The following is a 12078-nucleotide window of genomic DNA, read 5'->3' on the forward strand; positions in this document are numbered from 1 at the left end:
CTTTACAACCATTGAATCTATATGTTTTGACCATGACAGTTTATAATCTAAGGTAACGCCAAGTAATTTAGTCTCCTCAACTTGTTCAACAGTCACACCATTCATTAACAGATTCAGCTGAGGTCTAGAACTTAAGGAATGATTTGTACCAAATACAATGCTCTTAGTTTTAGAAATGTTCAGGACCAGTTTATTACAGACTGCAACTCTTTGTTAATGGTTTCAGTGACTTAATTAGCTGTGGTTGCTGATGCATACAGCATACATAGACACACATGCTTTGTTTAATGCCAGTGGCAGGTCATTGGTAAAAATAGAAAAGAGTAGAGGGCCTAGAGAGCTGCCCTGTGGTACACCACACTTTACATGATTGACAATAGATAAGCTTCCATTGAAGAAAACCCTTTGAGTTATATTAGATAGATAACTCTGAATCCAAGATATGGCAGAGGTTGAAAAGCCATAACACAAGTTATTTTAACAACAGGAAAAAATCGAACAGTACAGCTCCCACAATTTTCTTATTATCAATTTCTTTCAACCAATCATCAGTCATTTGTGTCAGTGCAGTACATGTGGAGTGCCCTTCTCTATAAGCATGCTGAAAGTCTGTTGTTAATTTGTTTACAGAGAAATAGCATTGTACTTGGTCAAACACAATTTTTTCCAACAGTTTGCTAAGAGCTGGCAGCAAGCTTATAGGTCTGCTGTTAGAACCAGTAAAGGCCGCTTTACCACACTTGGGTAGCAGAATTACTTTTGCTTACCTCCAGGCCTAAGGACAAAGACTTTCCTCAAGGATCAGATTGAAAATATGACAGATAGGAGGGGCTATAGAGTCAGCTACCATCCTCAGTAGCTTTCCATCTAAGTTGTCAATGCCAGGAGGTTTGTCATTATTGATTGATAACAATAATTTTTCCACCTCTCCCACACTAACTTTACAAAATTCAAACTTGCAATACTTTTCTTTCATTATTAGTTTTTTTATACATGAATACAATTGCTCACTGTTTGTTGTTGGCATTTCCTGCCTAAGTTTGCCCACTTTGCTAATGAAGTAATCATAAAAATAATTAGCAACATCAAATGGTTTTGTGATGAATAAGCCATCTGATTCGATGAAAGATGGAGTTGAATTAGTCTTTCTGCCCATAATTTAATTTAAAGTACTCAAGTTTTTTTTCCATCATTCTGGATATCATTGATCTTGGCTTCATAATAGTTTCTTCTTCTTCTTCTTCTTCTTCTTCTTCTTCTTCTTCTTCTTCTTCTTTTTCTTCTTCTTGAGTTTAGTCACATCATTTCTTAATTTTCAGTAAGTAAGCCAGTCAGATGTGCAGCCAGAATTATTAGGCACTCCTTTTGCCCCATCTCTTTCAACCATACAGTTTTTCAATTCGTCATCAAGCCATGGAGCCTTAACAGTTCTAACAGTCAGTTTCTTAACAGGTGCATGTTTATCAATAATTGGACGAAGCAATTTCATAAATTCATCAAGTGCGGTGTCTGGATGCTCCTCATTAATCACATCAGACCAACAAATATTTTTTACATCATCTACGTAAGAGTATCAGCAAAATCTTTTGTATGAACTCTTATACACTATTTCAAGCCCAGCTGTTGGAACTTTGGCTTTCCTGGATATAGACACTATATTGTGATCACTGCATCCAATGGGTATGGATACAGCTCTACACTATTAGTGTTCTACACTATTAGTAAAAATGTGATCGAAACATGTGGATGATCTTGTTCCTGTAGTGTTTGTGAACACCCTGGTAGGTTGATTAATAACCTGAACCAGATGACAGGCAATGGTTACAGTAAGAAGCTTCCTCTTGAGGGGACAGCTTGATGAAAACCAGTTAATATTCACACATTTCACACGTATTATTTAGATACTGACTGTTAGCACTTGGTGGCATATAGCAACACCCCAAAAGAAAAGGCTTTAGATGTGCCAAGTGAACCTGCAACCACAACCCTTCAATAACACTTGGCATAAGATCTTCTCTAAGCATTACATGGATATGGCTCTGAATATATATACAGCAACACCTCCGCCATAAGTATTTCTGTCTCTTCTATAAATGCTATATCCTTGTATTGCAACTAGTTATCTATCCAAGATGGCGTAGCAGTCAGACATTTTTGTCTTTGTCCTGTCGTGTCCCTTGTATATATCTTTTTACATATTTTTCTTCTCATATCTTTTAAAAATATTTTCCTAAACCTCAACTTCTAAATACTCTCCTGCAACCAACCTCACCCAATGTGGCGTGGATTTGTTTTTTTCTAAAGTATTTCTATTTACTTCGGATCTGGATCCCTCAACTGAAGCTAGCCAGCTAACTACCTACCAGCTATCAGTCAGCAAACCATTGCTAGCGGTCATCAGCTAACCTTTAGCTCAGAAAGCTCTCGCCAGTTCGAACAACGTGACTCAAACCAGAGCATAACGGACCTATTATTATTAATTTTTTTAAATTTCCCCATATCCCCGGATTCCTACTGCAAACTCTGAACATATTCATCTGGATCTTCGCAACTAGCTAACCGCAATCCCGGGTGACTATTCGTGGCTAGCGTTTCCATCACGGAGCAAGCACCAATTAGCCTGAAGCTAGCCCGGCCAGGGCTCCTGTGCTACCACCGAAGCCCACTCCTGGGCTACAATATCCGGACCCCTTCTACTGCCGGTACGGGGCACGGAACCTCGCCGATCCTCTACGACTGGAATACCGACATAATCAGCCCGAGGATTCCAACAGGCCCCTCAGGTGCGACGTCCGCTGAAGGCCCATTCTGCTAACCGCGGCCTACTAGCTACCTAGAGCTACTTGGAAACCTACTAATTCCACGACTGGTCTATCAACGTCACCGCACGAAGAGGCAAAAACAGGCTTACCCCCATCGCGACGTCCCCCAAAGGCTAATTTGCTAGCCCCGGCCTGTTAACTGCTAGCTTGCTTGCCCCGGTCTGCTAACTGCTAGCTTGCCTGCCCCGGTCTGCTAACTGCTAGCCCCGGTCTGCCAACTGCTTGCTTGCTAACCCGGTCTGCTAACTGCTAGCTTGCCAGCCCCGGTCTGCTAACTGCTAGCTTGTTTAGCCCCGGCCTACTAACTGTTAGCTTGTTAGCATCAGCCTGCTAACTGTCTGAATCGCCGTGTCCCCAGTCAGCCCAACCACTCACTGGATCCATATGTTCACCTGGCTACGCATGCCTCTCTCTAATATCAATATGCCTCATCCATTACTGTCCTGGTTAGTGATTACTGTCTTCACTGTAGAGTCTCTAGCCCTGCTCAATATGCCTTAACCAACCATGTTGTTCCACTTCCTACATATGCGATGACATCACCTGGTTTAAACGTCTCTAGAGACTATATCTCTCTCATCATTACTCAATGCCTAGGTTTACCTCCAATGTACTCACATCCTACCTTACCTTTGTCTGTACACTATGCCTTGAATCTATGCTATCGTGCCCAGAAACCTGCTCCTTTTACTCTCTGTTCCGAACGTGCTGGACGGCCAGTTCGTATAGCCTTTAGCCGTACCCTTATCCTACTTCTCCTCTGTTCCTCTGGTGATGTGGAGGTTAATCCAGGTCCTGCAGTGCCTAGCTCCACTCCCACTCTCCAGGTGCTCTCATTTGTTGACTTCTGTAACCGTAAAAGCCTTGGTTTCATGCATGTTAACATTAGAAGCCTACTCCCTAAGTTTGTTTTACTCACTGCTTTAGCACACTGCCAACCCGGATGTCTTAGCCGTGTCTGAATCCTGGCTTAGGAAAACCACCAAAAACCCTGAAATCTCCATCGCTAACTATAACATTTTCCGCCAAGATAGAACTGCCAAAGGAGGCGGTTTTGCAATCTACTGGAAAGACAGCCTGCAGAGTTCTGTATTACTATCCAAGTCTGTACCCAAACCATTTGAGCTTCTACTTCTAAAAATGCACCTTTCCAGAAACAAGTCTCTCACTGTTGCCGCTTGCTATAGACCTCCCTCTGCCCCCAGCTGTGCCCTTGATACCATATGTGAATTGATTGCCTTCCATCTATCTTCTGAGCTCGTGCTACTAGGTGACCTAAACTGTGACATGCTTAACACCCCGGCCATCCTAAAATCTAAGCTTGATGCCCTCAATCTCACACAAATTATCAATGAACCTACCAGGTACAACCCCAAATCTGTAAACACGGGCACCCTCATAGATGTCATCCTAACTAACTTGCCCTCCAAATACACCTCTGCTGTTTTCAATCAAGATCTCAGCGATCACTGCCTCATTGCCTGCATCTGTAATGGGTCTGCGACCAAACGACCACCACTCATCACTGTAAAACGCTCCCTAAAACACTTCTGTGAGCAGGCCTTTCTAATCGACCTGGCCGGGGTATCCTGGAATGACATTGACCTCATCCCGTCAGTAGATGATGCCTGGCTATTCTTTAAAAGTGCCTTCCTCACCATCTTAAATAAGCATGCCCCACTCAAAAAAATTGAACTACGAACAGATATAGTCCTTGGTTCACTCCAGACCTGTCTGCCCTTGACCAGCACAAAAACATCCTGTGGCGTTCTGCATTAGCATCGAATAGCCCCTGTGATATGCATCTTTTCAGGGAAGTTAGGAACAAATATACACAGGCATTTAGAAAAGCTAAGGCTAGCTTTTTCAAACAGAAATTTGCATCCTGTAGTACTAATTCAAAAAAGTTCTGGGACACTGTAAAGTCCATGGAGAATAAGAGCACCTCCTCCCAGCTGCCCACTGCTCTGAGGCTAGGAAACACTGTTACCACCGATAAATCCACTACAATTGAGAATTTCAAGAAGCATTTCTCTACGGCTGGCCATGCTTTCCACCTGGCTACCCCTACCCCGGTTACTGCCCGGCACCCTCCACAGCAACCCGCCAATACCCCACCATTTCTCCTTCACCCAAATCCAGATAGCTGATGTTCTGAAAGAGCTGCAAAATCTGGACCCATACAAATCAGCCGGGCTAGACAATCTGGACCCTCTCTTTCTAAAATTATCTGCCGAAATTGTTGCAACCCCTATTACTAGCCTGGTCAACCTCTCTTTCGTATCGTCTGAGATTCCCAAAGATTGGAAAGCTGCCGCGGTCATCCCCCTCTTCAAAGGGGGTGACACTCTAGACCCAAACTACTACAGACCTATATCTATCCTACCCTGTCTTTCTAAGGTCTTCGAAAGCCAAGTTAAAACCTGTTGTGGATAGGGGGCAGTATTTTCAGGGCCAGATGAAAAAAACATACCCGATTTAAACTGGTTAATACTCTTGCCCAGAAACGAGAATATGCATAAAACCTGAGAAGATTCCAAGCAGGAAGTGGCCTGTCTGCAAATTTGTAGTCCTTCTGTTGCATCTCTATCGAAACTACAGTATCTGAGCTGTTACGAAGCACTTTCTAAGGCTTCCATTCGCTCTCTAAAGCCTGCAGAAAGTGGATTGAGGAGTCTCCTGTCTCTGGGCAGAGTATACTAGCACAGTTTGTCAGTGGACTGCCTGGTGACAGAGAGATTGGAGATGCGCGTTCACGAGATCACGCCATTGTTTATTTTCCTCTTTGAATGAATACAACATTGTCCGGTTGGAATATTATCGCTATTTTACGAGAAAAATAGCATAAAAATTGACTTTAAACAGCGTTTGACATGCTTCTAAGTACGGTAATGGAACATTTTGAATTTTTTGGTCTGGAAATGCGCTCACGCGTTACCCTTTGGATAGTGACCTGAACGCACGAACAAAACGGGGGTATTTGGACATAACTATGGATTATTTGGAACAAAAACAACATTTGTTGTGGAAGTAGCAGTTCTGGGAGTGCATTCTGATGAAGAACAGCAAAGGTAATTTTTCTAATAGTAATTCTGAGTTTAGTGAGCCCTGAAGTTGGCAGGTGTCCTAATAGCTAGCCTGTTATGGCTGAGCTATGTACTCAAAATATTGCAAAATGTGCTTTCGCCGAAAAGCTATTTTGAAATCTGACATAGCGATTGCATAAAGGAGTTCTGTATCTATAATTCTTAAAATAATTGTTATGTATTTTGTCAACGTTTACGATGAGTAATTTAGTAAATTCACCGGAAGTTTTGGGTGGGAATACTAGTTCTGAACATCACATGCTAATGTAAAAAGCTGTTTTTGATATAAATATGAACTTGATTGAACAAAACATGCATGTATTGTATCACATAATGTCCTAGGAGTGTCATCTGATGAAGATCATCAAAGGTTAGTGCTTCATTTAGCTGTGTTTTGGGTTTATGTGACATATATGCTTGCTTGGAAAATGGCTACAGCGCCTACACACAAAAAAACACAGCCATTTTCCAGCCAAAGAGAGGAGTCACAAAAAGCAGAAATAGAGATAAAATTAATCACTAACCTTTGATGATCTTCATCAGATGACACTCATATGACTTCATGTTACACAATACATGTATGTTTTGTTCGATAAAGTTCATATTTATATCCAGAAATCTCAGTTTACATTGGCGCGTTATGTTCAGTAATCTATTGCCTTCAAAACATCCGGTGATTTTGCAGAGAGCCACATCAATTTACAGAAATACTCATTATAAATGTTGATGAAAATACAGTTGTTATACATGGAACTTTAGATAAACTTCTCCTTAATGCAACCGCTGTGTCAGATTTCAAAAAAGCTTTACCTGAAAAAGCAATAATCTGAGTATGGCGCTCAGACACAAAAACATGCCATACAATATATCCGCCATGTTGGAGTCAACAATAGTCAGAAATAGCATTATAAATATTCACTTACCTTTGATGATCTTCATCAGAATGCACTCCCAGGAATCCCAGTTCAACAATAAATGTTTGTTTTGTTCGATAAAGTCCATCCTTTATGTCCAAATACCTCCTTTTTGTTCGCGCCTTCAGTTCACAAATCCAAATTCACGACGCGGAGGTCAGACGAAAACTCATAAAATCCCATTACAGTTCGTAGAAACATGTCAAACGATGTATAGAATCAATCTTTAGGATGTTTTTATCGTAAATCTGCAATAAAGTTTCAACCGGAGAAATCCTTTGTCTTCAGAAATGCAATGGAACTGAGCTACCTCTCACGTGAGTGCGCATGGCTGAGCCTCATGCCTTGCTGGCTGTGTTCTGACTCCAGGAGATCTTATTCATCCTCACTTCACAGTAGAAGCCTCAAACAAGGTTCTAAAGACTGTTGACATCTAGTGGAAGCCTTAGGAAGTGCAAAATGACCCCACAGACACTGTAGTTTGGATAGGCAATCACTTGAAAAACTACAAACCACTTCCTGTTTTGATTTTTCTCAGGTTTTTGCCTGCCATATGAGTTCTGTTATACTCACAGCCATAATTCAAACAGTTTTAGAAACTTCAGAGTGTTTTCTATCCAAATCTACTAATAATATGCATATCTTAGTTTCTGGGAGTGAGTAGCAGGCAGTTTACTCTGGGCACATCAGTCATTCAAGGTACTCAATACTGCCACCATCCATAAGATTAAATAAAGGTGAAATAAATAAATACATAAAAAATCTAATGAAGTGAGTCTCAGAAATGGCGAATATATGAATGTAATCTGATGTTAGCAACTTATTGATTTCATGAACCTTATTTCTAAGGCTACATATATTAATATGGGCTATTTTTAGCCCTTTCCTGGGTAGCTTATTAGAGATAGACTTAATACTGAAAAGAGCAGACAAAGCAAGATCATTTTTTTTACATTCAGCAGTCCATTAATCTATTGGGTGTGTGTGTGTGTGTGTGTGTGTGTGTGTGTGTGTGTGTGTGTGTGTGTGTGTGTGTGTGTGTGTGTGTGTGTGTGTGTGTGTGTGTGTGTGTGTGTGTGTGTGTGTGTGTGTGTGTGCATGTGCGTGTGTGTGTGCTGCGGGGTTGAGGCTACGAACCCATAGGCTTGGCTCTCTCATCCCCTCCTGGCTTCTGGGAAGGAGGGTGGACAATGAGCCTGTCATAGCAGATGTAAGCAATGTCCCCACCCGCTCTGACAGCTTTCATGGCTGGGATCAGTTCTTTCCTCTTCTGGCCCACAGCTTCAGGATAGTCCTCGTTGAGGAAGATATACGTTCCTCTCAAGTTCTTGGAACATATATAGCACGTTGACTCTGTACCGGTACCACCTGTAAATAGCCTCATTGCTGTTATTTTATTGTTGCTCTTTAATTATTTGATATTATAATCTTTTAATTACATTTTTTTTAAACTTCAGTTTATTTTAGTAAATACTTTCTTAACACGCATTTTTCTTAAAACTGCATTGTTTGTTAAGGGCTTGTAAGTATGCATTTCACTGTTGTATTCGGCGCATGTGACAAATAAAGTTTGATTTGATGTAGCTGAACACCCCTCCTGAAAAAATAATATGAAGTCACGCTTGAGGTACAGTATGGAATGCATAGTTCAAATGTGTCTACCATATCTTTAGTATAGCCTACAATATGAAGTTTCCCGCTCCATGTCAAGGAGGGGGAAGCAGCAGCTACATTTAAAAAAAAAAAACTCCTGCACATGCGCAGAAATCTCTGCATCAACGGCCACTGCAAGTCAGGTTCCAGAAAATCCGGAACACATTGTGATTAAACACTGCCATTGATTGTCCCACTAGGAAAGTTCATATTTCTATGTAATTGTACTATTCATGTGTTGTTGTTTTTCTACGTTTTATCTATTCTTTATATCTCTTTTCATTTAACATGTGGAAAGCTGACATTCTATCAGACTAGGACAATAACATAATATAATTAATGTGTTTTCCTCAGTCCTCACAGTTGATAAAACACTATGAAATACGCACTGACTCTACCGGAGCCACAGTCAAGCCAATCACAAGAACCCTTCTGGTCCCTGCTACCCCAGTCAACCTGCAGTTTATTGATAGGACAGTCTAGCAGCAGGAGGAACCAATGGCAGCAGAAGGAGTTTCCTTATGAACCACATTAGTATGCACACGGTGTACGTCTTCCTGTCACCAAGCACTACTTTATGGATGGGTCACTTGGTGTACTTTACCTCACTTAACTTTCCCATACCTTAACAAACATTGACAAACATCAAGCTAGCCTGCTAGCCTGAGGCTAGTGCCTTTCAGACGGGGCTAAGTAGAAAATCTGCCTGACTAACCCGACGGCTGGTGAAATTTGGCCTTTTTCAAATATCGCATGGCACATATTTTGGACCTGGGCTAGTAAATATTGTGGTCTAATAGTCAGGCTGGCCACTGCCCAAAATCCTTAAGTTCCATCCCTGTCATTAACAAGTGACCCACAAATGTGTAACATCATGACCACAACACAGCGAGACCACAGTGAGACCCTGTTGCTGACCATTTGATGTCATTAGTTTAACATGTATTTGTGTAAATAGGTTTATTTTAACTGCTCCAGCTGAGGCTCTTTACTCTTTGTCACTAACAAACGCTGTGTCATTTTTTAAGTTATGTGATTTTAACATGTATTTTATATTAAAATGACTATGCACATACTATTATAGATGATAATTACATAAAATATATGTTGTTAATGTTATAAATTCAGTATTGAAGACCAACAGAATTTTCTCCACCAACCATGGCAACTTTAATTATTCAAGCAGTGGATAAAAGTCTTAGGCATACTGAAGAGTATTTTATCACAAAATATAGTCAGTAAAAGTCCTGTTATTCATGTTTTCATAGTATAGTTTGATATGACTCCTCCCCATCCCTAGATAATCATTCTTTCTGGCATGATTTGGAGTTAATTGTGACATAAAATGCATTTTCCAAGTCAGTATTGTGGATTCAGAGTGAGGTCATTTAAAGTCATTAGATAATAAGGGTGATAATAAGGAATATCACTATCAGATCTGTTTCCCACTTGGCACAGACGTCAATTCAACGTCTGTTCCACGTCTGTTCAACGCCATTTCATTGAAATTACGTGGAAACAGCGTTGATTCAACCAGTGTGTACCCAGTGGGCTGCGTCTTTTAGTTACAGTGGTGGAAAAAGTACCCAATTGTCATACTTGAGTAAAAGTAAAGATACCTTAATAAAAAATGACTCAAGTAAAAGTGAGTCACTCAGTAAAATAATACTACTTGAGTAAAAGTCTAAAATGATTTGGTTTTAAATATACTTAAGTATCAAAAGTAAATGTAAAAGTACAAATCATTTCAAATTTCTTATATTAAGCAAACCAGATGGCGCCATTTTCTTTTTTTTTTTAATTTACAGAAAGCCAGGGGCACACTTCAACGCTCAGACATAATTTACAAACGAAGCATGTGTGTTTATTGAGCCCGCCAGATCAGAGGCAGTAGGGATGACCAGGGATGTTCTCTTGATAAGCACGTGAATTGTACCCTTTCACTGTCCTGCTAAGCTGTCACGCCCTGACCTTAGAGATCTTTTTATTCTCTATTTTTGGTTAGGTCAGGGTGTGACTAGGGTGGGTAATCTAGATGTTATATTTCTATGTTGGCCTGATATGGTTCCCAATCAGAGGCAGCTGTCTATCGTTGTCTCTGATTGGGGATCATATTTAGGCAGTTTTTTTCCCACCTGTTGTTTGTGGGATCTTATTTTGAGTTTGTGTATGTTGCACCTCTGTTGTTACGGTTTGTTATTTTGTTTATAGTTTATTGTATGTCTTGCGAAGTTTCACATATTAATAAAGATGTGGAACGATACTCACGCTGCGCCTTGGTCCTTCCCTACAAACAATTGTGACATAAGCATTCAAAATGTAACGAGTACTGTTCGGTGTCAGGGAAAATGTATGGATTAAAAAGTAAATTATTTTATTTCGAAATGTAGTAAAGTAAAAGTTATCAAAAATATAAATAGTTAAGTACAGATACCCCAAGAAACGACTTAAGTAGTACTTTAAAGTATTTGTACTTAAGTACTTTACACCCCTGGTTAATATAGATGCAGTCATTCAGTTGGCACACGATGATGTTTAGATAACTACCAATGTTTGAAACTGATAACCCTTTTGGAAGTGGTTCCATATTGAACTTGCAGGCCCGTTTTTTTTTTCTTTCTTCACATTACAGTTTTAACTTAGCCTATATATGCGACTGTGCTAGATGGGTCATATGGTCAGAATTGAATTAAGTTTTTAAGTGGCATAGTGCCATAGTGAATTAGATTACTGAATACAGGTCCTTGTATGGGTTGTTGTTTTCAACGGCCCAGGGTCACTCTCACTCTCTCTCTCTCTCTCGACTTTATTGGCATGGGAAACATATGTCACATTGCCAAAGCAAGTGAAATGGATAGACAAAAGCGAAATAAACAATAAAAAGTGAACAGTAAATATTACACTCATACAAGTTCCAAAAGAATAGAGACATTTCAAATGTCATATTATGTCTATATACAGTGTTGTAACGATGTGCAAATAGTTAAAGTACAAAAGGGAAAAGAAATAAACATAAATATAGGTTGTATTTACAATGGTGTTTGTTCTTCACTGGTTCCCCTTTTCTTGTGCTCTCTCTCTCTTCCTCTCTCCTCTCTCTTTTTATCTCTCTCCCTCTCTCTCTCTCATTAACTATTTCATTCAGCACACACATTCCACAACAACCCAGATGAATTATGTAGTCAGTGTCTCTACTGCCTGTGGTGCCCATGCATAGGAGGTCTCTGGCACCAGGGTGGAACTCCATAACACATCAAAGGATAATGTGAATGGCACATGCTAAACATTCATTTATTTACAATAGGAGACTATTGACAATGACAAATACAACCCATTGACATGGCAGGGGTTTAGTTGGGAAATAGTTTTATGCTAATATTACTGTATAGACTTCTGAGTTTTACAATGCATTGGGATTTTTAGAGGGCTCATTGTCTCCTAGATGTTGGAAATCGGGAAATAGAAGAAGAAATGAATGATAACTTTTTTGTAGGAATAGTTGTTTTTGAGTCACTTCAACAACAGTACAATCAGTGAAAACAATGCGCTTTTTGAACAACCCCAGAAATGCATAACTTGTCCCAATTATAAGTACCAGAAAGC

The sequence above is a fragment of the Salmo salar genome, chromosome 21 (genome assembly GCF_965601325.2).
Source record: "Salmo salar chromosome 21, fSalSal1, whole genome shotgun sequence".
Taxonomy (NCBI): domain Eukaryota; kingdom Metazoa; phylum Chordata; class Actinopteri; order Salmoniformes; family Salmonidae; genus Salmo; species Salmo salar.